Raw genomic sequence first — 27,998 nt, 5'->3', positions numbered from 1 at the left:
AAAGAGAAGACAGGACCTGATGTTCTTTAAAACAGGCTGGAGAGGCCAAAGGAAGAAACAGGACCCTAAAGAGAGGAGGAAAGAACCATTGGGCAAGGACCAGTGTGCCTATTGCAGGAAGAAGGGCCATTGGAAAAATGAGTGTCCAAATCGTAAGAAGGGAAGTAGAAATGAAAACCCTTGCACCCATTCGGACCTGGGGACAGAGTCTTACTGAAGACCTGGAAGACGCAAGGTCCCGAACAGCAGCTGGCTGAACAATGGACAGGTCCCTATGATGTTTTGCTAACAACACATTCTTCGCTGAAGCTGGTAGGAATCAAGTCCTGGATACACCACACACAGGTAAAACGAGCACCGTCTGAGGAGGACACAGACCCTGCTGCTGTGACTGACACCGAAAAGGAAAGTTGGACCTGCACTCCAGAAGAAGATTTGAAATTACTCTTTTGAAAAAAAGGACAGTGAACTGAAACACAGATTAAAAGTGTTTCTTTTGCTTTAGGCATGTGCTTGCAAATCTAGGGAATTTTAGCTGCCAAATACTGAGTTTGGGTAGAGTCCTTTACAGTGTGGAAAAGAATTGGAAATGGGTTATGGTTAAATCTGAATGGGTAAACATATAGAAAGGTTGTGAAAGTTTTTAAACCTGGGAAAAGGGAAACCTCAACTACTTGTGGTCTAATTGTATGGTTACTGTACCTCTGTATTGGCATGTAGCCATTGGGGACCTATGAAAGGTCATTTGGAATTCCCTGTGTTGGCATTTAGCCTTGGGACCTATGAAAGGTCGTTTGGAATTCCCTGTGTTGGCATTTAGCCATTGGGGACCTATGAAAGGTCATTTGGAATTCCCTGTGTTGGCATTTAGCCATTGGGGACCTATGAAAGGTCATTTGGAATTCCCTGTGTTGGGATTGGCATTTAGCCATTGGGGACCTATGAAAGGTCATTTGGAATTCCCTGTATTGGTTTGGCATTAGCCATTGGAGACCTATGTAAGGTCTAGAATTCTCTGAGGCCTAGGAAGGGTCTGGAATTCTCTGTATTGGTACTGGCCATATAATCTGAAAGGAAAATTGAGGTTTCCCAGAGAAAGTTAAGAAAACTTCACATGTAGGAAAGTGAACAAAAGAAAGTATAAGGCATGGAAATGCAATTTTGGGAATATTAGAAGGACAAGGATTTTCCTTCACACTGTGTATTTTTCTCCTTACCTGATCCCTCCAGAATTTGGCAATTTAAAGGAGTAAGAAATGACATTAGGTTTCTTTGCATAAAACTAAAAAGACCAGTTGTTAATAAAGGTATTGTTAACCAAGACTTTGACTGGAATGACATGCCTGAAGGAGGCATGCTTAGGCTCTGGTTGTTACCAGAAAGCCCTGAGGAACTGAACTTGACTTTTGAAGCTAAGGAAAGCCCAGAAGGAAAAAGGCCTGACACCTTGGTTGGTTGTGCGGTTCATGGCAGTCTTTCCAGGGAAGGAACGAAGGTTGTTTTCCTGAAAGATGGCTAGAAAGAACCTTAAGGCACAATGGAAAACCCAAAGGACTTGGGAAAGCAGGTGTTTACAGGCAAGGCTGAATGGCAGGTGTGTGGCTCAGCTTCTGTGCCCTGATGGGCAGACTAAAGTCAACATGAAGGTTCCTTGTGTAAGTTCCAGCAAAGTAGACTTAAAGATCATATGTGATCAATCACTGCTCTTGTTGTGTTTATGCAAATGAACAGGCTAAATTAAAACTGGACTTAATGCAGTCCCTTTACTGACAAGGAGGGTAATCTTAAGGAGAAAAATCATGACTTAAGGAAAATTGCAATGCTCAGTGCAGCTAACAGTCTATAAAGTTTGTTTTTCATTTGAAAGTTAAACCAAGTCTGTGACATTATCAAGGATGCTTTATTTACAGGCAAGAAGAATGTCAAATGCCTTGCAACTGGAGGTCTTCCCAATAAGACCGTCTCTCAGATTAAGAGACTGGTTTGTGAACTGTGTTGTGTAAATTAACGTGTATGTTCTTTCTGTTTTCATAGGGCGTAAGCTTATGATCTCTACCTGAGTGATTATCTGTACATATAGGCCTCACTTAAGAAGCCCATCTGCATTGCCACCTCCTGAGACTCAACGGTTTGGCTGAACTAAGTGGCTGAGTTGGTGAAGTATGGGGTGGTCTGCAGGCTTCACTTTAAAACCGGGTTCTTTTCTGTCCTAATGGCTTGGACAGAAAGGGCCCAGAGGTCTGAGAGGGGGGAAATCCAAAATTTATACCCCTCAGACCAAACTAAGTATGGTGGGCAAAAGGGCTTTGGACAGGTGTGACATGCCCTGCACACCTTCCTCCAAAGAAGCCATTTCTTTTTTTCTAATGTGGGACATTGAAAAATTAATCCCTGCCTTTTGTATATAGTGGTTATAGGTTGAATTGTGTTTTTTTAACCCTGTTGCCAAATCTGTTGCCCTCAGAATATGACAAGAATGCCAGCTTGTCCAGCAGTACCAGCCCTTGGAAACCAAGCATGCTGCTACCCAGGAATAGCCAACTGACCTGGACTCTGCAAGATTCTTCCCCATGTGGGAAGGGCACCCTCCCCTACATCCCCACTCTTATTAGGGATTTCTAGACCCAAGGGTAGGTAGGACGACGACCACGTTCAGCAGGAAGCAGTTAGAGGAGCATGAGACCTTCGCCCATTGTCCTTTATAAGATTATAAAGGGTCTTAGTCTGAAAGGGGGGAAACTGTTACAGAAACAGGGGAGTCCAAAAATCCCCAGAGTTTGCTGCTGGGGGATGGGGAGAAGTAAGCAGCTTTTCAAATGCTTCCACATGCCTGAGGCTGGTGGCTACTGTCTTTCTTATGCAAATGGCTTTAATGCATCCAAAGCCTCAGGCAGATGGGAGGAGTCTTGAACCGGGGGACGGTATGGAAAGCACACAGAGCCTACGTAAGGGTCTGTGAATAGTCAGAACTGTTTGCAACGCCCACTGCGTCAGATGACGCAGTCAGGGATATATAAGCAGCTGCAGACATTTTAGCTCAGACTCTCTCAGACTCTCTCAAGCACTCACTCGCACTCGGGCTCTGGCGCTCGGGCTCTCAGACGCTCCCTCTGAGACTCTCTCAGACGCTCGCTCTGGGAGACTCTCTCGCTCTCTGACTCTCTCACTCTGGCGCTGAGACTCTCTCAGACTCTCGCTCTGGGACTCTCTCTGGCTCTCGCTCGTGCTCTCTCTCTGAGACTCTCTCGCTCTCGGACTCGGGCTCTCACTCGCGCTCTGACTCTGGTGCTCTGACTCTCTCTCTGGCACGCTCGCGCGCTTGCTCTCGCTCTCTCACTCTCTCGCTCTCTCGTGTGCTCCCTCCGCGTGGCTTGGTGAAGGGGCCTTCTCCATGTGCTTGGAGAAGGGGTCTCCAGGCTGCTTTAAGAGGCTCTCGCCATGCAGTTCTGAGAAGGAGAGAAGATCCACGCAGTTTGCAGGAAGAAGGCAGTTTGCAAGGAGGCTGAGAATCCAGGTGGTTCTGCATTGAGAGCTGGAGGGCACCACAGCACAGAAAGGACCTCCCCAATCAGGATTGAATGATTGGCAGCTGCTGGTAAAGCTGAACTGTGTTGGGAAAGTAGGGAAACGGTTTCTCTGACTTCCCTAAAACTAGCCTGGTTTGGAAGGGGGGGGAGGCAAGGATATGTGTTTGTGGGTATTTTAAAGAGCATAAGACTTAATAACAGAAATCCACAAATAACTAAATCTATATAACTGTTAAATAAACAATTCTTTTTCTTTTCACCAAACTCTGGTATTGAGAGTTATAATTTTGGCGGCGGGCAATCGGGCCCCTAACCAAAGAGCCCGTGGATTTGTTTTCAACTGGAGCAGCCCAGGGGTTCTGTAACACTATCACAGTAGGTATCATGACCACCACAATAGGGAAGAAGGACTGGGATGAATGCCAAATACAGCAATGACAGCTAATGATTTGTAGCCAAGGAGCAGAGTTGTAGGGGGAGGTGCCAGTGGATAGAAAATCACTAAGAAAAGTCTTCAAGGGTAGGGGGATTCTTACTAAACAACTTAATAGAATCTCTCTAAACTGACTTAGGAGGATACTTGCTAAACCCGGACTCAGCAGGCTGAAGACAGGGCTCAAGAACAAGGACTGGATAAAAACAAGGCCTAGATAATCCTGACCTCAGGCAGTTTAGTCAGTCTTTGTCAGCCCAAGTTAGCATCTGTAGACAAGAAAAGGAAAGCAGGAAGTTAACAAACTTTTAATGACTATCTGATTATGCTACTGTGTCATTAGATGGTATTTTGTATCTTATTTAATCATAAGTAATATAAGAAAGGTATCATTGTCCACACCCTACATATGAAGAAACTGAAGCTCAAAGAAATTAAATAATAGACCCTGAGATCAGAAGACCTGAATTAGATGTCTATATTGTCATGTGACCTTTCACCATCTCTAGTGACCTTAAGCAAGTCTCTTAACCTCTTTTGGTCTCAGTTGATGTGCAAAATGGAAATGTTACAGAACCCCTGGGCTGCTCCAGTTGAAAACAAACCCACGGGCTCTTTAGTTAGGGGCCCGATTGCCCGCCGCCAAAATTATAACTCTCAATACCAGAGTTTAGTGAAAAGAAAAAGAATTGTTTATTTAACAGTTATATAGATTTAGTTATTTGCGGATTTCTGTTGTTAAGTCTTATGCTCTTTAAAACACCCACAAACACATATCCTTGCCTCCCCACTACCAAACCAGGCTAGTTTTAGGAAAGTCAGAGAAACCGTTTCCCTACTTTCCAAACACAGTTCAGCTTTACCAGAAGCTGCCAATCATTCAATCTGATTGGGGAGGTCCTTTCTGTGCTGTGGTGCCCTCCAGCTCTCAATGCAGAACCACCTGGATTCTCAGCCTCCTTGCAAACTGCCTTCTTCCTACAAACCGAATGGATCTGCTCTCCTTCTCAAAACTGCATGGCGAGCCTCTTAAAGCAGCCTGGAGACCCCTTCACCAAGCCACGTGGAGGGAGCACACGAGAGTGAGAGAGCGAGACCCCGAGAGCGAGCGCGCGAGCGAGAGTGAGTGTGTGTGAGAGAGAGAGAGAGAGAGAGAGAGAGAGAGAGAGAGAGAGAGAGAGAGAGAGAGAGAGAGAGAGAGAGAGAGCCCAAGAGCAAGCGCGCGAGTGAGACTGAGCTAAAATGTCCGCAGCTGCTTATATATCCCTGACTGCATCCTCTGACGCAGTGGGCATTGCAAACAGTTCTGACCATTCACAGAACCCCACGCAGGCTCTGTGTGCTTTCCATACCGTCCCCTGGTTCAAGGCTCCTCCCATCTAACTGAGGCTTTGGATGCATTAAAGCCATTTTGCATAAGAAAGACACTAGCCACCAGCCTCAGGCATGTGGAGGCGTTCTGAAAGCTGCTTCCTTCTCCCCATCCCCCAGCAGCAAACTCTGGGGATTTTTGGACTCCCCTGTTTCTGTAACAGAAACAATATACCTTCTTCTTCCATCTTTTATCAACAACACATTATCTATGAGGGAAGGAATAGAGTAGCTATCTCTCAAATTCTATTTCTGGATTCATATCTCCAACTGCCTACTAGATAGATGCTCCTGAAAATAAATGTCCCAAATTAAATTCATTATCTTGTTTTTAAATGCCAGGTCTGCTTCCTAAATTCTTAATATCATTAAATGATAGTTGTATCATTTTCTAAGCTAGAAGTGTCAGTTATACATTAGTACTCATGACTCCCATACCCAAACACACATAAGCCATTAGAAGATATAATACTAATAGAAACATTTCCCAAAATGACCTACTCGATTATGTCTTTATGACCATTCTGTTCATGCCCTCATTGTATCACCTGGGCTGCAACAACAGTCTATTGGTGACCTCCTTACCAACAATCACTGTATGCCCCAATCTGTCCTCTTAATTATCATTACTGTCATAGCTATTAAAATGAACCTGGTCATGTCACTGTGGTGCTTACAAACTCTGTAGGCCCTTCACTGCCTACCAGTGAAATCCAAAGTCCCTAGCAAGGCACACTGAGCCCTTCACAGACAGCCTCTGTTACTTGCCAAGCACCACCTCATTGTGCATCCATTCAGGGAATTCACCCTTAATATCACCTGCTCCCTGCTCCCTCTCTGAAATACCCATCCCTAATTTTACACCTTGCGAAGTGCCTTCAAGACTCTTGTCAAATGTCATCTCCCTCCCTGATTCCTGCAGCCTCATCTCCCCCTCCTGCAAATACTGCAGCACTTTTTTCATGCCTCTAGCATAGCCTCAACCACAAAGGAAGTTAATGTCTCATACATCTGTTTCTCCCATCAAACTAGAAGCATCCTGAATGCAAAATCCATGTGTGAGTCATACTTAAGTTCCCTGAGCCTTAATTGATCTAAAATATCATTATACTGGGTCACAAGGCAGTTCCATTTTTAATTTTCTGAGGAAATTCCATACTGCTTTCCACAGTGGTTTGCACCAGTCTACATTCCACCAACAGTGCAAAAGCATTCCCCTTTTTCCACATCCTTGCCAGTACTTGTTTGTGAATTTATTGATAATGGCCATTCTGCGAGGTGTGAGGTGATGTCTAATTGTGGTTTTAATTTGCATCTCTCTGATGATTAGCAACGTCTGTTGGCCATCACTATGTCCTCTTTGGAGAAATGTCTGTTCAGGTCCTTTGCCCATTTTTTAATTGGATTGTTTGTGTTTTTGGTGTTGAGTTTTATAAGTTCTTTATAAATTTTGGATATTAACCCCTTATCAGATGTACTGGCAAGTATGTCCTCCCATTCAATGGTTTGTCTTTTATTTTGTTGATGGTTTCCTCTGCTGTACAAAACTTTTTAGTTTTATGTATACCCATTTCTTTATTTCTTTGTTTTTCTCTCTTTTTTTTCTCTTGCCTGAAGAGATATATCAGAAAAAATATTTCTATAAGCAATGTCTGCTTCTGGAAATTTATCTGAAGAAACCGAAAACATTAATTCAAAAGAACATATGCACCCCTATGTTCACTGCAGTGTTATTTACAATTGCCAAGATTTGGAAGCAGCCCAAGTGTCTATCAGTAGATGAGTGGATAAAACAACTATGTATACTTACACAGTAGAATACAACTCAGCTATAAAAAAAGAAGAAAATTTTGCCCTTTGTGATGGGCAGTATGGATGGACCTGGAAAACATTATGCTAAGTGAAATAAGCCAGTCAGAGAAAGGCAAAGACCATATGATTTCACTCATATGTGGAATCTAATGAACAAACTAACAAGCAAAATAGAGACAGACTAATAGATAGAGAACAGGCAGACAGCTTAAGGGCCAGAAGTAGAGGGATCAAGCAAAAACAAAAAAGGACTCATAGACACAGACAACAGTGTGGTGATTGCTGGAGTTTGGGGTGGATGGAGGCGGAAGAGAGTATAAGGGGGATAAATGGTAATGGAAAAAAATACAATAAAAAATAAAAAATAAAATAAAATGGAAACATGTCCTTGGGTAAGGATTTTTAAAAGTCAAAGCTTTAGTCTGAAGAATTCACAATAAAATGACAGTCTGGATTTAAAGTACTGATGAAAATAAAATGGACAGAGATAGATATACTGAAAATGGCAAAATGTTGACCATTATTAAAGCTGAGTGATGCATATCTTAAATAAATGAATAAATAAAATATTAGTACATCTATGTCGCATTTCTTGAACCACAAAATTATAGAAAATAAGAGAACTTTCTTTGTTCATCATTTAAAATCAACAAAATGAAGACAGCTACAATTCAATGTGCAACATAAACTCAGTAAGGTTCCCATTTATTTAAATTTAAGATAAAACAGGATCCAGAAGAAACTTTTTCCAAGGGTTAAAACACATTATTGTATAATTACAGACCATATTTTAAAAATTAAAGTGTAATATTTCCTTAGGGATTTAATTCTTTCATTCCATTTACTATTTTTAGAACATGTATGGTAAGCCTCCTAAAGTTAATTCCAATCTAGTTACTAAAATAAAAGAAATATAAATAAAATACCTTAAAAATACTTCTTAAGAATATTAACCATCACTGCCCAACACTTCCCAATGTATTTTCCAATAAGCTATGAATTTTAGTTAAAAAATAGAATTCTATGACAAAAAAACATTAAAAATTATTCTGCATTACAGTAATTCTAAATGAATTAACAACTTATAAAAACACATATAAACTCATTATTTGCAATATTCTTCCCTGTTTTAGTTATCAAACAGATGAGCTACAAACATTATAAACTGTGTAGGATTGCAACATATAATTATTTTAATTACATAATGTCTTGTAAAATATTAAATTTTATTTATTAAATAATACACCTAAATTACTGTATAATTAAATAATTCTTATACAATCTCTGAGTACTATGATCTTTGTGGTCCACCCTGACCCACCCAGAATTACTCTGAACTATGATTTAAATCTGCACTGAAATTTAGAACTATTTCTTTTATAATTTATTTATTTTTGTCCTTGTTTACTCTATCAGAGTCATCCCAATTTTCCCTCTTTGCCCTCTTCTTCTCAACATGTACTAGCGCAGTTCTCCTGATATCATTTTTTGAAGAGACAATCTTTCCTCCATTGAATGTTCATACTCCCTTTGTCAAATATTAATTGACCACAGAAACATGGTTTTATTTCTGGGCCCTCTATTCTGTTCCATTGATCTATGTGTCTGTTCTTATGCCAGTACCAGACTGTTTTGATTACAGTGATCTTGTAATATAATTTGATATCAGGTATTGTAATCCCAACTTTGTTCTTCTTTCTCAAGATTGCTGTGGCTATTCAGGGTTTTGTTTGTTTGTTTTTTGTTTTGTTCCATATACACTTTTGAAGGATGTGTTCAGATCTGTGAAATATGCCATTGATATTTTAATAGGAAATGCATTAAATCTACAGACAGCTTTGGGTAGTATGGACATTTTTTCTTTCTTTTTAAAAAAATTTCTTCTTTTATTGTTGTTCTATTAAACTTGTCCTAATTTTCCCCCATTGCTCTCCATTGCCCTGACCCCCAATTCCACAGTCAATCCCCACCCTGTTGTTCATGTCCATGGATCATTAGCACTAGAATCTTGACTAGACCCTTCCCCTTCTTTACCCCTTTTGCCTCTCCCCCTGCCCCTCTGGTCATAGTCAGTCTGTTCCTTGTTTCCATGCCTCTGGTTCTATTTTGTTCACTTGTTTGTTTTGTTCATTAAGTTCCTGTGTTAGGTGAGATTATATGAATTTATCTTTAGATACCAAGCTTATTTAACTAAGTATAATACTCTCCAGTTCCATCCATGTTGTCGCAAAAGGTAGGAGTTCCTTCTTCCTTTCTGCTGTGTAGCATTCCATTGTGTAAACGTACCACAGTTTTTTGATGCACTCGTACACTGATGGGCACTTAGGCTATTTCCAGCACTTGGCTATTGTGAATAGTCCTATGAACATAGGGGTGTATAGGTTTTATGAATTGGTGTTTCAGGATTTTTAGGGTATAATCCCACTAGTGGTATTGCTGAATCAAAAGGCAGTTCCATTTTTAGTTTTATGAGGAACTTCCATACTGTTTTCCACAGTGGCTGCATCAGTCTGCATTTCCACCAACAGTGCACTAGGGTTCCCTTTTCTCAACATCTTTGCCAGCACTTGTTGTTTGTTAATTTGTTAATGATGGCCATTCTGACCAGTATGAGGTGATGTTAACTGTGGTTTTAATTTGCATCTCTCTGATGATTCGTGATGTCTTTAGCCCTCTGTATGTCCTCCTTGAAGAAGTGTCTGTTCAGATCCTTTGCCCATTTTTTAATTGGATTGTTTGTTTTCATATTGTTGAGTCATATAAGTTCTTTTTACACAGTGGTCCTTTGCTATATCGCAGTTCACTTATCATGGCCTCACTGTATCACGGGATTTTTAAAAAGTATTATATTTAATTATTTATCGCAGATTTTTCACTATTTTATGGGATTTTGCAGTACTGTATATATATGTTGTTAAAGTTACATAGGTTTAAGAGTGTAGAATAAATGTAAGGTTCCTACTTTGCAGGGGGGTCTGAAACATAATACCCGCAATAAGTGAGGGAATACTGTATTTTGGATATCAAACCCTTGTCCCAGGTATCATTGACAAATATGTTTTTCCATACAGTTGGTTCCCTTTTCATTTTTGCTGATATTTTCTTTAGCCAAGCAGAAACTTTTTAGTTTGATATATTCCCATTTATTTATTCTTTCCTTTATTTCTCTTGCCTTAGGAGATATATCAGTGAAAATATTGCTGCATGGGGTATCTGAAAATTCACTACCTATGTTTTCCTCTAGGACTTTCATGGTGTCATGGCTTACATTTAAGTGTTCGATCCATCTTGAGTTTATTCTGGTGTATGGTGTAAGTTGGTGGTCTAGTTTCATTTTTTTGCATGTCCCTATCCAGTTCTCTCAACATCATTTGTCGAAGAGGCTATTTTCACTCCATTTTATGTCCCTTCGCCTCTTTGTCAAATATTAAGTGACCATATAGACCGGGGTTTATTTCTGGGCTCTCTATCCTGTTCCATTGATCTCTATGTCTGTTCTTATGTCTGTTCTTATGTTTGTTTTGATTAACAGTGGCCTTGTAGTATAGTTTGGTATCAGATATTGTGATTCCTCCTGCATTGTTCTACTTTCTCATGATTGCTGATGCCATTCAGGGTCAATTTTTGGTTCCATTTAATTTTTTGAAATATTTGTCCTAGATCTGTAAAATATGTCATTGGTATTTTAATGGGATTGCATTGAATCTATAAATTGCTTTGGATAGTATGGACATTTTAATTCTTCCAGTCCATGTACAGAATATATGCTTCCATTTATTTGTATCTTCTTCAATTTCTTTCTTCAGTGTTCTATAGCTTTTCAAGTACAGGTCCTTTACTCCCTTGGTTAAATTTATTCTTAGGTAATTTGTTATTTTGTTGTTGTTGCTATATTAAATGGCATTTTTTTCTTAGTTTCCCTTTATGATTGTTCATTGTTGGTGTACAAAAATGCCATTGATATCTAAATATTGACTATATATCTCATTACTTTTCCAAACTTGCTTATTAGGGTGAGTAATTTTTTGGTGGAACCTATAGGATTTTCTATGTATACTATCATGTCAACTGCAGATAATGACAATTTTACTTCCTTCTTCCCAATTTGGATTCCTTTTATACCTTCTTCTTGTCTGATCACTGTGGCTAGAACTTCCAGTACCATGTCAAATAAGAGTGATGAAAGCAGACACCCTTGTCATGTTCTTTATATTAAGGGAAAAGCTTTTAGTTTTTGCCCATTGAGTATGGTATTGGCAGAAGATTTCCCATATATGACCTTTATTGTGTTGAGGTATGCTCCCTCTATTCCTACTTGGCTGAGCGTTTTTATCATGAATGGGTGCTGGATTTTATCAAATGCCTTTTCTGCATCTATTGATATACATATGATTTTTGTCTCTCATTTTGTTTATATGATGTATAACATGTCTTGCTTTGCAAATACTATACCATCCTTACATCTCTGAAACAAATCCCACTTGATCATGGTGTGTGATCTGTTTAATGTATTGCTGAATCCAGACTGACAATATTTTGTTGAGCATTTTATCTCTATGTTCATCAGAGATATTGGCCTGTAATTTTCTTTCTTTGTTGTGTCTTTACCTGGCTTTGGAATTTGGATAATAATGGCCTTGTGAAACGATTTTGGGAGTCTTCCCTCTTCTTTAATTTTTTGGAATAGTTTAAGAAGGATAGGTGCTAGTTCTTCCTTGAAAGACTGGTAAACTTTGCCTGTGAAGCCATCTGGTCCAGGGCTTTTGTGTGCTGAGAATTTTTTGATTACTGCTTCAATTTCGCTAGTTGTTATCAATCTATTCAGGTTTTCTGCTTCTTCCTGGTTCAGTTTTGAAAGATTGTATATTTATAATAATTTATCCATTTAACCCCAGTTGTCCAATTTCTTGACATACAGTTTTTCATAGAAATTTCTTACACTCATATGAATTTCTGTGGTATCAGTTGTTACTTTTCCTCTTTCATATCTGATTGCACTTATTTGGATCCTCTCTTTTTTTTCTTGATGAGTCTGGTTAAGGGTTTTTCTTTATCTTTTCAAAGAACCAGCTACAGATTCATTGATTTTTTTGTTTTTGTTTTTGTTTTTTAGTCTCTATGTCACTTAATTCTGCTTTGATCTTGATTATTTCCTTTATTCTGCTCACTCTGGACTTTGTTGTTTTTCACCTACCTTTCTTAGGTGTAGCATTAGGTTGTTTATCTATGATTATTCTGTCTTCTTTAGGTAGGCCTGTGTTGTTATGAACTTGCCTCTCAGGACTGCCTTTGCTGTGTCCCATAGGTTTTGGGTTGTTGTGGGTTCATTTTTATTTGTTTCCAGATACTTTTTATTTCTTCCTTGATCTCCTTGTTAACCCATTCATTATTTAATAACATGTTATTTAGCCACCATGTATTTAGATGTCTTGGGGTTTTTTTCTTGAGGTTGGTTTCTAGTTTCAGGCCATTGTGATCTAAGAAGATGCTTGATATATTCCCATTTTCTTGAATTTTTTTACCAACCATATTTTATTAGATTAATTACAATATGAAAGGATTCAGAGGTGCTGTGCAAAGATAATGGTCAGGGATATAGAGTCCACACTGGGTCCTCTTCAGTGGTACTTGCATTGCTGCTCATATTTGAGTTCCTCATAAGAACGGCAGTAGTTATAAAGCACATAAGCTGCCTGCACCATAGAAACCCCAGCAACACCCACTTTCTTCACATCGACATACTTGTTGTAATACAAGTAGTAGCCTCTTTGAAATGCTCCAGCAATGCTTTTGGGGTGAAATCTCGCATCAGTATCCAGCTGAGCAGCTCCTCCAGTTTGACATCCATGAGTCCCTTCTCCTTTAATGGTACGACAGATGCCACCTTAGAGTTTCTTGAAATTTTTAAGACTTGTTTTGGGTTCAGCTATATGGTCTGTCTTTAAAAATGATCCATGTGCCATTGAGAATAATGTATATTTTGTTTCTTTGGGGTGAAATGTTTTATAAATATTAATTAAGTCCACTTGATCAAAAGTGTCAATGTTGCAATGTTTTTGTTGACTTTTTTGTTTGGAAGATTTATCCAGTGTTGACAATAGGGTATTAAAATCCCCTAGAGTAACTGTATTGCTATCTATCTCTTTCTTATATATTTTCTTTACATATTTAGGTGCACTTATATTAGGTGCTTACAAGAGTTATATCCTCTTGTTGGACTACTTCCATAAGTATTATGTCATGACCTTCTTGTTTCTTGTTATGGCCTAATATAAGTATTGCTATTCCATTGTTTTTTTCATGTCCATTTGCTTGGAATATATTTTCCATCCCTTCACTTTCAGCCTGTGATTATCTTTTGTTCTGAGGTAGGTATCTAGTAGACAGCTTATATGGAGGTTCTGTTTTCTAATCCATTCAGCTACCCTGTATCTTTTGATTGCAGCATTTAATCCATATACATTTAAGGTTATTATTAATAGGTACTTATTCATTGTCATGTACTTCCTTATACTGTGTTCCTCTCTCTATCTCTTTCTCTCTCCCTCTCTCTTTCCCTCCTTCTTAAAGCAATCCCTTTAGCATTTTTTGCAATGCTGGTTTGGTGAGATGTACCTTCTTTGATCTGGAGCTCTTTATTTTACCTTCCATTTTAAATGAGAGCCTTGCTGGATACAGTAGTATTGGTTGCAGGTCTTTAATTTTCATTACTTGAAATATTTCATACCAACCCCTTCTGGCTTGTAGTGTTTCTGTTGAGAAATAAGCGGATAGCCTTATCAGAGCTTGTATGTTACTAGCTGTTTCTCCCTTGCTGCCTTTAAAACTCTCTCTTTGTCTTTAAATTTTGCCATTTTTATTGTGATGTGTCTTGGACTGGGCTTCTTGGGTTCATCTTGATTAGGTCCCTCTGTGCTTCCTGGGCTTGCATGACTTTTTTCCTCAACAAGTTAGGGAAGTTTTCTGTCATTATTTTTTCAAACAAGTTTTCTATCCCTTGCTTCTTTTCTTCTCCTTTTGGTATACCTATGATGTGAATATTGCTATTTTTCATGTTGTCCCAAAGCTCTCTTCAATTATCCTTTTTTTTTTTTTTTGAGTCTTTTTTCACTTTGTTGCTCTGACAAGGTGATTTTTTTTTTCTAACTTGTTTCCAACTCACTGTTTCAATCTCCTGCTTTGTCTAGCCTGCTTTTAATTCCTTCTAGTGCGTTCTTAATTTCAGATATTGCATTATTCACTTCCACCTGGTTCTTATGCAAGGTCTCTATGTCCTTTTTGATGCTAATGTAGCTCCCACTAAGCTCCTTGTAGTTCTCACTGAGTTCTTTGAGCATCCTTATAACTATTACTTCAGTTCTATTTCTGATAAATTGCTTACCTTGATTCCATTTAGATCTTTTTCTGGAGATTCCTCCTTTTCTTTCTTTTAGGAGTTGTTTCTTTGTCTCCCCATGTTAGTTGTCTATTTGTGTTTGTTTCTATGCATTATATTAATTTGCTTTGGCTCTTTGTCTTGTGGAATGACCTTGTGTGTTAGGAACCCCAGTGGTGCAGACTCCTTAACCTCCTTATCTGAATGTTCTAATAATGTCCTCTGTGTGGGTTTTCTGGAATCTCCTGCTGTATTTGAACCCTGATTGTTATTGGCCCATTCATTGGTGAGAACTCTCCTCTGGTTGGCTGACTAAGATGTTCAACCCCCACCATATGTTGTACACTGTTGTATGGTACTGGCAGAACAGAGCAAAACAACACAAGACAACACAAAAGAATGTACCCCCCTCAGACCACCACAGCAATGTCAATGACAAGAAGGCAAAAAATAATAAAAGCAGAAATAGAAATGGAATATTATAGAAAAGGTAACAGAAAAAGAATTTGAGAAGACCAAAGGAAAAAAAGTGATTATGAGTGGAGAAATGGTAAGAGAACTACCATTCATAATGATCTGAAATAGAAGATGGGGAAAAGGTAAGCAGGAAAAGTAACAAAAATAATAATAGGAAAGAAGAAGGGAACAATGGAGTAATCAAAGGTAAGAGTAGAATAGGAGATATGACAGAGAAACTAGAGCACCAAAAATAAAAAAAAAGAAATATAGATAAAATAATAAAAAAGCTATGAAAAAGAAAAAATAGCTAAGATAATGAAAAAAGAACCAAGTGAATTTGTCTCAAAACAGTTTAGTTCTTGCCTTATGGTTTCTCCTTAGATACCACTCTAATGTCTCAGTCTGGTGTAAGTCACATCAGATGTTGTCCATGTCTGGCCCTCAGCCACATTCTCAATGCTACAGGCAATCCACAGTTTGTGGCTGATTCCTCCAGGCATGGCTGTTCCCAGGGTGCGCCAAGCTGCTCTGCAAAGCTGGTTTTTATCAGCACTGGTTCCAGGAGTGTGTCAGCAAACATCACAAGTCACCAAAGGATCCACCTTTGCTTTTCTCTGTCTGCTGGCCAGCTGTCAATCTTAGACTAGTCACAGACCTGACTAGTTCTGAGATGGATTCTGGTAGAAACAGGAGATTGTGATTCCTGGATATCCCATGGCAGGTGCCTTTCAGATTTCAGAGAATGTAACATGTGTGTTCCTCCCCTGAGCCACTAGTCTGAGTCTGTCCAGAATTATTTCCCTGTATTCAGCAGAGCAGAACCCCTAGTAGGCTTCCAGAGCCAAGATGTTGGGTCTGCCAGATGTCAGGGGAGGGTGTTTCTGTGGCTTTCCCATGACTGGGAAGAACCAGTCTTGTTCCCAGGAAAATGTGAGGATTGGCTGCATCCTACCACCAGTCTTTGTTGACCACTGAGTCTCTTTATGTTGCTGTCTCCTCAGCAATGATTAAGATGCAGGATGGGAGAAAAGAAAGAAAAAAAAAATCAAAACAGAACACCAAGACAGAGAAAAACTGAAGAAAAAAAAAAGTTGCTGAATAGAGTGAACAGGATACCAGAGGTTGTGGAGAGGGTAATTCCTGAGGGTGAGGGGAATGGTGTTCCACAGGGTAAGGTAATTGATTTTCTCCTGGGAGGGGCTGGCTCTTCTCAAGAAAGACAGCTGTGGAGCCCAGGTATATCTGGGTCCTGAAAATCCTGTAGCAATTCCCCCAAATCTCTCTACAGTGCCTCACACTCCAGACTCTCCTCACATGATTCCAGTCCACACCACCCTCCCTTTGCTGGGGCCCAAGGTGAGTAGCCAAAAACACAAAACCTGTGTTTTGCCCCTTTAAGGAAAATAAATAAAATTAAAAGATGGTAGGTTTTTCTCCAGGGGTTTTCATCTCTCCCAGGCTCAGAGAGTCCCCACAGTGCAGACTCCTTGATCTCCTCATATGGATGCTTTTCAAGTGTCCATTGTGTGGGTTATGTGAACTCTCCTGTTCTATTTAGATCCTGATTATTACTGGCACATTCTTTGGTGGGAAATTTCCTCCATCTGGCTAAGGGGCTGCTCAATCCCTACTAAGAGCACCTCTGCCTTGAGAAGGCTTCTAGGTGTGGATTGGATCCCCAGTCTGGGAACATACAGGAGGCCACCTACTTGTCTCTCACTGATGCCTCTCCCTCTCTTTCCCAAGTCAACAGAATATATCCTGTATGCATTGTCTTTTTTCAAGTCTCATATCATTCTGATAGAGCGGAGGAAGGAAGAGAAGAGTCCAGAAGCAAAACTATAACATGGGATGGTGGTAGGACACTCACACCACTCCTTTCAGTGGGCTTCAGCTTTAGGCTCACACCACTGTGCTCCCACCATGGCCTCTGCAGCCAGAACTGTCCTGGCCACCTCTCTCCACCCCCAGCACTCCCAGATCCTCTGCCAATCCACAGCCTACTCAGTCAGACACCCCCTTCCCAGGCAATACCACAGTCCCCAGACCCAGGCTCCCAGTGGTGGCAGGGTGCACCTGGCCCAGCACAGAAAGCACAGAGGCACAGACTCTCTGGCAACTTCTTCCCAAGGAGGATTTGTAAATTCCACAAAGTGGCTCCCACTCCAAATCTGTACAGCCAGAAGGGCCAGGCTGGGTGGTGGCTGTGGCAGTGGCTCCACCAGGCAGGCCCAGGCCACCCACCCCTGATTGCCCTCACAGGCAGACAGGCACTCACACACTCCTGCACACTCACCCAAGCACACATTCACACATGCTCTCACTCACACTCAACTGGATTTTCTAATTGATTGCTCTGTTAGAACTTTTTCTGAGCAATGTCTTTTAGCATACAGAACAATGTGGATGTTATACTCATTGTTCTTTGCTGTAGAACTTAACATATCTTCCTGGCTCTAATTTACATTTATCAACTACACTATATTGCAAAGAGTATTTTATTTACATGCTTTCCAAAATATTGAAACGCAGTTTTCTGCAGATAATCTTCCCAATACTGTTCCTCTGGAAGATGTGGTCTGTAAAAACATTAATTAATAAATAAAAACTTTATCTACCTTTCAGGTTATTTTACTTTGTCAGAGACTGATGGTTGCCTACTCAATATCCATTTCCCCCTTCTTCCCTACCAATGGGATTCCAGTTTTGTTGCCAGTGTCCATGTACTCAAGAACAAAATGAACCTATATTTCCCAACCTCTGCTGCAGATAAAATGGCTGTGGGACATAAAACAGTCCAAAGCCATGGAAGTGGAAATTGGTGGTGGGGCTTCTGGAGAAGCTCCAAAAAGAGAGAAACTAACTCAGCTAATACAATAAGTTTTGTCCTTTGCTCTTCCTCCATTTTTCTTCTTTAAACTTTGAGAAAAGGACAAAAAAAATTGCAGACATCTCAGCTCTGACACCTGGAGTCATCAAGCCAACACCAGGAACCAGACTAATCATTACTCAAGCAAAAACAAGTCCCTTTCTTGTTTAAGCCACTGTTATTTGTGTTTTCTGTTTTATGCTACTAAAATGAATCCCTGAGAAATATGTACTAACATAATAGCATCAATTACTATAATCACTCAGGACTGCTTTTCACACATAGATTTTGTTAAATTTTAAATTTCAGCACCTTAGTAAGAGTCATGACTTCTGGTCAACTTGGCAACAGGTAAACACAGCTTGTCTTCTTGCACAACCACATTAAATTTACAACTAAAATATAGAACAATCATCACTCAGAACCATCAGAAATCAAGATGAATGGAAGTCTGACAACTTTAGAATTAAAGAAACCACATCCATCCAGACCAGTAGGAGGGACAGAGACATGGAACAGACTGGTGCCACATCCACATGGGGTGGATAAAAATTTGGGAGGGATATCAAGAGAGTGAAGAGTCCCAGCCCCACACTAGGCTCCCAGGTTCAGGGTTCCAGTGCCAGGAAGATAGGTCCCCATAAGTCCTGGCTGCAAAGACTGGTGGGGATTGAATCAGTGGAAAATTTTTCTGGAGTCCCAAGTAGTTCCCCTTAAAGAATCCACATATGGACTTACTCAGACTCACTCCCTTTAAGCTTCAGCACTGGGGTAGCAGCTTGAAAGGCACCAGTGGCATTCAGGAAGAAACTGAAGTGTCTGTCATCAAGGCAAGAGCTGGAGCAACAGCTTTCTCCCAGACAGAAAGGCAGGCCATTGTCCCTTTTCTGAGACCTCCCCCAACAAAGCCATAGAGTCAGTGGGTGGGTGCATATCTGAGACTCCATCAACCTCACTAACACTTTTTCCCCCATCCTGAATATTCCCTGAGGTTCCATCCCACCCAACTTATGGACCCACCCAAACTGTTAATCATGACCTTTCCATATAAGTGGCTAGTCTTGGTCCATGCTTCACAACTTCTTTAATCCTTTGAAACAAGCAACAGGAAGCCTCAGTAAACCTCCAGCCCCCATTCCTCTTGCTAAGTGGCCTCAGGCTCAGCACTAGCAGCAGCCAGCCTAGATTCACCACTTGGCTTCACCTGGGAATCTCCAAGCCCAACACAAATAGAAGCCATCTCAAATTGCTTTACAGCTCATTCAGGGTGGAGCAGGGCAGAACACAGGTACGGGCTGACTTTGGCCTGTACCACCCAGGTAACCTCAGAGCCTGAGCACCCAGTGCACAGCTACAGACCACGTTGGAGCACCACCACCCTGCACCTGCACAGCTGATCCTCCATGGATGGGGGAGGGTGGTGATCAGTGGTTACATCCGGTACTTGCAGCTGACTGGCCTGGGTAAATTCCTTCCATTGACCTGCCAACAGCAGTCAAGGCTCTACTCCAAGAGGATGGTGTACTTAGCCCACATGGAGGGCACACCTTGAGAACATAGCTGGGACCCTACAGGACATCTACTACATTAAGCCATGCTACCAAGACACAGAGTCATAGAAGCTCTGCCTAATGCATAGAAATAAACACAGGGAGGCTGCCAAAATGAGGAGACAAAGAGACATGGTCCAAATGAAAGAACAGATCAAAACTCCAGAAAAAGAACTGAACAAAATGGAGAAAAACAATCTATCAGATGAAGAGTTCAAAATCTGGTTATAAGGATGCTCAAGGAACTTAGCATATAAAAGATCCAGTCAGAAATGAAGGATACGGGAGATCCAAGATGGCGGAGGAGTAAGAGGAAGCTACACTAACCTCCTCCCAGGACCAGTCTGGATTTACAACTTAATTTTGGAGAAATCATCTGGAATAACCAACCGAACACTAGCTGGAAAGAAGTCTTATAACCACGGAGAGACAGAAAAGGCCGCTACATCACAACTTGACCAGTAAGGAGTGCGGAGACGCTGAAGGGCTGGCTGGGCTCACACGGGCGGCAGCTGAAGGGACTGAGAAACAGCTCAGCAGCCAGGGGTTCCCCCTGAGAAGGGCAGGGTCTAAACCCCCAGCCGAGCTTCCCAGCCTACAGCAACAGAGTGGAGAGTAAAATAGTATCAGCTGTGAAAAGCGAAAAGCCACAGGGTTTCTTGCTAGCTGGAGAGAAACAGCAGGAGAAAAAGAACTGTTAAGTGGATCACATACGAAAATATTTTGTCCACCACTTACCCTGGGCTCAAGCAGAGGGAAGGCAGAGAGGACTGGAGACAGTTGGGGAGAGTTTGGCATGGTGGCTTTGAGGGGAGAACTGGAGGAGCAGCCGACTGGGTCACAGTGCTGACTCATCCCTAGTACTTCGGGTAGACCATTCCCCTCCAAGTGGTGTCAGCCTGAGGGAAAACAAAAGCCCTGCCAACAGGGATTAAGCTGCCACACCCACGGTCCTTAAGCCTGACAGCTAATCACAGATTGAATAGATTAACAATTAAAGAAGACAGACAACAGCAGTAGATCCCTGGAAGTCTCCGACAGGCTGCCTAGGGCCAGACTGGTACATGATCTGACGCCACCAGAGGCAGATCCAGGAAGTGCAGATCATTCAAAGAAGTAGCAACAAACAATAGGAGTCACAAAAATGGGGAGACAGAGAAACAACCTCCCATCAAAAGGAAAGGTAGAATCCCCAGAAAGAGTGCTAAATGAAATAGAGGGGAGCAAACTATCAGATATGGAATTCAAAACATGGATTATGGAGAAGCTCAATGAGCTCAGCAAAAACTAAAAAGAACTCCAGGGAAACTACAAGGAACTCCAGAAAAACTACAAGGAACTCACAGAGAATTACACCAGCATGAAAAAGGACATAGAAGCTATCAATAAGAGCCAGGAGGAAATGAAGAATACAATCTCTGAATTGAAGAACACAGTAGAAGGAATTAAAAGCAGGCTAGAGGAAGCAGAAGATCGGATCAGCGAGCTGGAGGACAACGTACACAAAAACTCCCAGACAATGCAACAAAATGAAAAAAGACTGAACAAGACTGAAGAGGTTCTAAGACAGCTGCAGGACAACATGAAACGTAATAATATCCGTATCATAGGAATTCCAGAAGGAGAAGAAGAAGAGCAAGGGATAGAAAACCTCTTTGAAAAACTAATGACAGAAAACTTCCCTCACATGAGGAGAGAAAGAGTCACGCAAGTCCAGGAAGCACAGAGGGTCCCAATGAAGATGAACCCCAACAGGCCCACCTCAAGACACATCATAATTAAAAGGGCAACATTCAAAGACAAAGAGAGGATCCTAAAAGCAGCAAGAGAGAAACAACTAATAACATACTAGGGAGCTCCAATAAGGCTATCATCAGATTTCTCAGCAGAAATACTACAAGCCAGAAGGGAATGGCAAAAAATATTCCAAGCAATGAAAAACAAAGGCCTATAACCTAGAATACTATACCCAGCAAAGCCCTCATTCAAAATGGAGGGTGAAATAAGGAGCTTCAAAGACAAAAGAAGGCTAAAAGAATACATCTCCACCAAACCAGCAATGGAAGAGATGCTAAAGGGTCTGCTCTAAGAAGATAAAGAAACAGAGAGAGACAGAGAAGAACACGAGTACAAAGGGGAAAAATGACAATAATAAGTACTTATCGGTAATAACCTTAAATGTAAATGGATTAAACGCTCCAATTAAAAGACATAGGGTAGCTGAATGGATTAGAAAGAATGACCCACATATATGCTGTCTACAAGAGACCCACCTTAGAACAAAAGATCTACACAGACTGAAAGTAAAGGGATGGAAAAAAGTATTTCAAGCAAATGGACATGAAAAAAAAGCCGGGGTAGCAATACTTATATCAGACAAAACAGATTTCACAGCAAAGTCCATAAAAAGAGACAAAGAAGGGCATTTCATAATACTTAAGGGAAAAATCCATCAAGAAGATATAACCCTTATAAATATATATGCACCCAACTTAGGAACACCCAAATATATAAGGAAAATTTTAAAAGACTCCAAGAAAGATATAGACAGCAACACACTCATAGTAGGGGACTTTAACACCCCATTGTCAACAATAGACAGATCTACAAAGCAAAGAAACACCAAAGATATTGAGGCACTGAACAACACTCTAGATCAAATGGACTTAGTCGATATATATAGAAATTTTCATCCCAAAGAAGCAAAATATACATACTTCTCAAGTTCACATGGAACATTTTCAAAGATAGACCACATGGTAGGACACAAAACAAGCCTTAACAAATTCAAGAAAATTTAAATTATATCAAGCATCTTCTCAGATCACAATGGCTTAAAATTGGAAATCAACCTCAAGGAAAAAACTCAAAAACATTCAAACTCATGGAGAATGCATAACATGCTATTAAATAATGAATGGGTTAACAATGACATCAAGGAAGAAATCAAAAAGTTTCTGGAAACTAATGATAATGAACACACAACAACGCAAAACCTATGGGATACAGCGAAAGCAGTCCTAAGAGGAAAGTTCATAGCAATACAGGCCTACCTAAAAAAGCTAGAAGAATATCTAATAAAAAATTTAACCCTACAGCTACAAGAACTAGAGGAAGAACAACAAGCAAAGCCCAGATCAAGTAGAAGAAAGGAAATCATCAAGATCAGGGCAGAATTAAATGACATAGAGTCTAAAGTAACAATTCAAAAGATCAACAAAAGTAGTAGCTGGTTCTTTGAAAAGATAAACAAAATTGACAAGCCTTTAACCAGGCTCATCAAGAAAAAAAGAGAGAGTGGACCCAAATAAATAAAATCAGAAATGAAAGAGGAGAAATCACAACTGATACCACAGAAATACAAAGGATTATAAGAAATTATTACGAACAATTGTATGGCAAGAAATTTGACAACCTAGAGGAAATGGACAAATTCCTGGAAACCTATAGTCTTCCCAAACTGAATCAACAAGAAGCAGAAAGTCTGAAGAGACCAATAACAGCTAGTGAAATTGAAGCAGTAATCAAAAAACTCCCAGCACACAAAAGCCCAGGACCGGATGGCTTCACAAGTGAATTCTACAAAACATTTAGGAAAGAACTAACTCCTATCCTCCTCAGACTATTCCAAAAGATACAAGAAGAGGGAAGACTGCCAAACTCATTCTATGAAGCCAGTATAACCCTAATTCCAAAACCAGGTCAAGACACAACAAAGAAAGAAAATTACAGGCCAATATCGCTGATGAACATAGATGCTAAAATCCTCAACAAAATATTGGCAAACCGGATCCAGCAACACATTAGAAAGATCATACACCACGATCAAGTAGGATTCATCCCAGGGATGCAAGGATGGTTTAATATTCGCAAATCAATAAACGTGATACACCACATAAACAAAATGAAAGACAAAAACCACATGATCATATCAATAGATGCGGAAAAAGCATTTGATAGAGTACAACACCCATTTATGATAAAAACTCTCAGCAAAATGGGAATAGAGGGAGCATACCTCAACATAATAAAGGCCATATATGAGAAACCTGAAGCCAACATCATACTCAATGGGCAAAAACTGAGAGCATTCCCCCTGAGATCAGGAACAAGACAAGGATGTCCGCTCTCTCCACTCCTATTCAACATAGTCTTGGAAGTTCTAGCCACAGCAATCAGACAAGAAAGAGAAATAAAAGGCATCCAAATTGGAAAAGAGGAAGTAAAACTGTCATTATTTGCAGATGACATGATAGTGTACATAGAAAATCCTTTAGACTCCACAAAAAAACTACTCAATCTAATAAGTGAACTCGGCAAAATAGCAGGATACAAAGTCAATATTAAGAAATCGAAGGCATTTTTATACACCAACAATAAAAACTCAGAGATAGAAACTGAAAGAAAAATCCCATTTACCATAGCAACAAGAAAAATAAAATACCTAGGAATAAACTTAACCAAGGAGGTAAAAGACCTGTACTCAGAAAACTACATAACACTGAAGAAAGAAATTAAAGAAGATACAAATAAATGGAAGCGTAAACCATGCTCATGGATGGGAAGAATCAACATCATTAAAATGTCCATACTACCCAAAGCAATTTATAGATTCAATGCAATCCCTATTAAAATACCAGCAACATATTTCACAGACCTAGAACAAATACTTCAAAAATTTATATGGAACCAAAAAAGAGCCCGAATAGCCACAGCAATTTTGAGGAAGAACACAGTAGGAGGAATCACAATACCTGATATCAAACTATACTACAGGGCCACGATAATCAAAACAGTCTGGTACTGGCATAAAAACAGACATATAGATCAATGGAACAGAATAGAGAGCCCAGAAATAAACCCAGGTTCATATGGTCAACTAATATTTGACAAAGGGGGAAAGAACATCAAATGGAGTGAAAAGAGCCTCTTCAAAAAATGGTGTTGGGAGAACTGGATAGGGACATGCAAAAAAATGAAACTAGACCACCAACTTACACCATACACCAGAATAAACTCAAAATGGATCAAAGACTTAAATGTAAGCCGTGATACCATAAAAGTCCTAGAGGAAAAAATAGGCAGGAAAATCTCAGACATCCCACGTAGCAACTTTTTCACTGATATATCTCCTAAGGCAAGGGAAATAAAGGAAAGAATAAACAAATGGGACTACATCAAACTAAAAAGTTTCTGCTCAGCTAAAGAAAACATCAGCAAGATGAAAAGGAAACCAACCATATGGGAAAATATATTCGCCAATGACATCTCAGACAAGGGATTGATCTCCAAAATATATAAAGAACTCATGGGACTCAACACCAAGACAGACAACCCAATTAAAAAATGGGCAAAGGACCTGAACAAACACTTCTCCAAAGAAGACATACAGAGAGCCCATAGACATAGGAAAGTATGCTCAACATCCCTAGCCATCAGAGAGATGCAAATAAAAACCACAATGAGATACCACCTCACACCAGTCAGAATGACCATCATCAACAAATCAACAAACAACTTGTGCTGGAGAGGATGCGGAGAAACGGGAACCCTGGTGCATTGCTGGTGGGAATGCAGACTGGTACAGCCACTATGGAAAACAGTTTGGAATTTCCTCAAAAAACTAAAAATGGAACTGCCTTTTGAACCAGCAGTTCCATTGCTAGGATTATATCCGAAAAATCCTGAAACACCAATTCAAAAGAACCTATGCACTCCAATGTTCATAGCAGCACTATTTACAATAGCCAAGTGCTGGAAACAACCTAAATGCCCATCTGTAGATGAGTGGATCAAAAAACTGTGGTACATTTACACAATGAAATTCTATGTAGCAGAAAGAAAGAAGGAACTTCTACCATTTGTAACAACATGGATGGAACTAGAGAGAATAATGCTTAGTGAAATAAGCCAGGCAATGAAAGAAAAATACCTTATGCTGTCACCTATTATAGGAAACTAATGAATAACACAAACAAATGAGCAAAATTGAACCAGAGCTATGTAAACAAGAAGTAGACTAACAGTAACAAGGGGGGAGGGGGGAGGGAGAGAAGGGGGTAAGAAGGGGAAGTGTCAAGTCAAAGAACATGTATAAATGACCCACGGACATGGGCAACTGAGTAGGGACTGAATGTGGGGGAAGGGAGGGGCAGGGTACAGGGAAGCAAGAGGGGGGAAAAAGTGAGGCAACTGTAATGGAAAAACAAACAAAAATTTTTTTTAGTGGGGGAAAAATGAAAATATGAAGAATCGAAATGCCAGTTCAGTGAATATTAGGTCAAAGTTTTTCCTTCACGTTGTATATTTTTCTCCCTATTTGATCTCTCCAGAGTTTGGCATTCTAAACAAGTAAGTAATGACTTAAGTTTCTTTGCATAGACCTAATAAGACCAGTTGTTAATAGAGGTTCCTTTTATTTGACCAAGTCTTTGACTGGAATGTCAAGCCTAAAGTAAACATACTTGGGCTCAAGTTGTTACCAAAAAGCCCTGAGGAACTGGGAATGACTTTCAAAGGTAATAAAAGCCCGCGAGATAAAAGGCCTGGCACCATGGTTGGTTGTGCGGTCCACAGCAATCCCTCCAGGGAAGGAACTAAGGTTGTTTTCCTGAAAGATGGCTAGAAGGGACCTTAAGGCACAATGGAAAACCAGAAAGACTTGGAAAGGACAGGTGTGTACAGGCAAGGAGGAATGCCAGGCATGTGGCCCAGCTTCTGTGCCCTGAAGAACAGACTGAGGGTCACCCTAAATGTTCCTTGGGTAAGTTCCAGCAAAGCAGAACTAAAGTTCATAAGTGATCATTTGCTGCTCTTGTTATGTTTATGCAAATGAACAGGATAAATTAAAAATGGACTTAATGTAGTCCCTTTAAAGACAAGGAGGATAATCTTAGGGAGAAAAATCATTATTCAAGGAAAATCACAATGATCAGTAGTAGACTGTAAAGTAGGTCAGCTAACTGTCTTAAAAGTTTCTTCTCATTTAAAATATGGTTTCACTTGAAAATTAAACCATGTCTGTGATATCACCAAAGAGATTCAAGTTGCAGGCAAGTAGAATGTTAAGTGCCTTGCAACTGGATGTCTTCCCAGTAAGACAGTCTTACAGATTTAGAGACTTGTTTGTGGGTTATGTTACATAAATTAACATGTGTTTTCTGTTTTCAAAGGGCATAAGCCTATGACTGCATTACCTGAGTGATTGTCTGTATGCATAAGCCTCACTTAATCCTCTCTGCAGCGCTGCCTCCTGAGACTCAACGGTTTGGCTGAACTAAATGGCTGCATTGGTGAAGAATGGGGTGGTCTGTGGGCTTCACTTTAAAACGGGTTTCTCTTTTCTATCCTAATGGCTTGGACAGAAAGGGCCCAGAGGTCTGAGAGGGGGGAAACATAAACTATTTCCCTCAGCCCAAACTAAATATAATGGGCAAAAGGGTTTTCGACAGGCGAGATGTGCCTAGCACACCTTCCTCCAAAGAAGCCCCCCCCCTTTTTTCCCCCTAATGTGGAACATTGAAAAATTAATCCCTGTCTTTTGTCATCTAGTAGTTATGGATTGAATGATGTCTCTTAACCCTTTTCGCCAAATCTGTTGCCCCCAGAACACAACAAGGATGCCAGCCTGTTAAACCAAGCACGCCGTTGTCCGGAGACAGCCAACTGACCTGGAGTCTGCACAATCCTTCCCCATGTGGGAAGGTCACCCTCCCCTCCACACCCCCACTATTAATAGGAATTTCTGGACCCAAGGGTAGGTAGGACGACGACCATGTCCAGCTTGAAGCAGCTAGAGGAGCTTGAGACCTTCACCCATTGTCCTTTACAAGATTACAAAGGGTCTTAATATCTGAGAGGGAGGGATAGTTATTTTTTACAAACCATGGGTATGGACTTGGGGGGGGGATTGCTGGGGGAGGGAGATGCTGGGTGGAGGGGAGTAAAGGGGAGAAAATTGGAACTATTGTAACAATGTAATCAATAAAGAAAAGCTGGGGGAAAAAAAGAAATGAAGGATACACTAATTGAAACAAAGAACAATTTACAGGGAAACAACAGTAGAGTGGATGAGGGCAAGAATTAAATCAATAATTTGGAATGTAAAAAAAAAGAAAAGAACGAGAAGTAAAAAGAATTAAAAAAAATAAACAAGGATAGTGTAACTAGCCTATGGGACAACTTCAAGTGTTCCAACATTCACATCACAGGGGTATGAGAAGATAAAGAACAAGAAATTGGAACTCTATTTGAAAAAGTAATGAAAGAAAATGTCCCCAATTTGATGACTGAAATAGGCATGCAAGTCCAGGAAGCACAGAGTCCCAAACAAGATGGATGCAAAGAGGCCCATTTCAAGACACATCATAATTAAAATGCAAAATGTTAAAGATAAAGAGAGAATCTTAAAAGCTGCAAGAGGAAAGAAGTGATTTACCTACAGGGGAATTCCCATAAGACTGTCAGCTGATTCTTCTAAAGAAACTTGCAGGTTAGAAGGTACTAGCAAGAAATATTCAAAGTCATGAAAAGCAGAGACCTACAACCAAGATTACTCTACTCAGCAAAACTATCATTTAGAATCAAAGGACAGATAAAAGAG

General features: G+C 40.2%; 1 pseudogene; it reads right to left on the bottom strand.

Moving 5' to 3' along the window:
• Window positions 1-12,761: 12,761 nt before the first annotated feature.
• LOC150015804 (ATP synthase F(0) complex subunit f, mitochondrial pseudogene) lies at window positions 12,762-17,293 on the bottom strand (annotated as a pseudogene).
• Between the last annotated feature and the right edge of the window lie 10,705 nt (window positions 17,294-27,998).

This window comes from Furipterus horrens, unplaced genomic scaffold (genome assembly GCF_987537825.1).
Source record: "Furipterus horrens unplaced genomic scaffold, mFurHor1.1.pri manual_scaffold_3, whole genome shotgun sequence".
Taxonomy (NCBI): domain Eukaryota; kingdom Metazoa; phylum Chordata; class Mammalia; order Chiroptera; family Furipteridae; genus Furipterus; species Furipterus horrens.
Note: the sequence above shows the minus strand (reverse complement) of the source record. Positions and strands in the feature narration are given on the sequence as shown.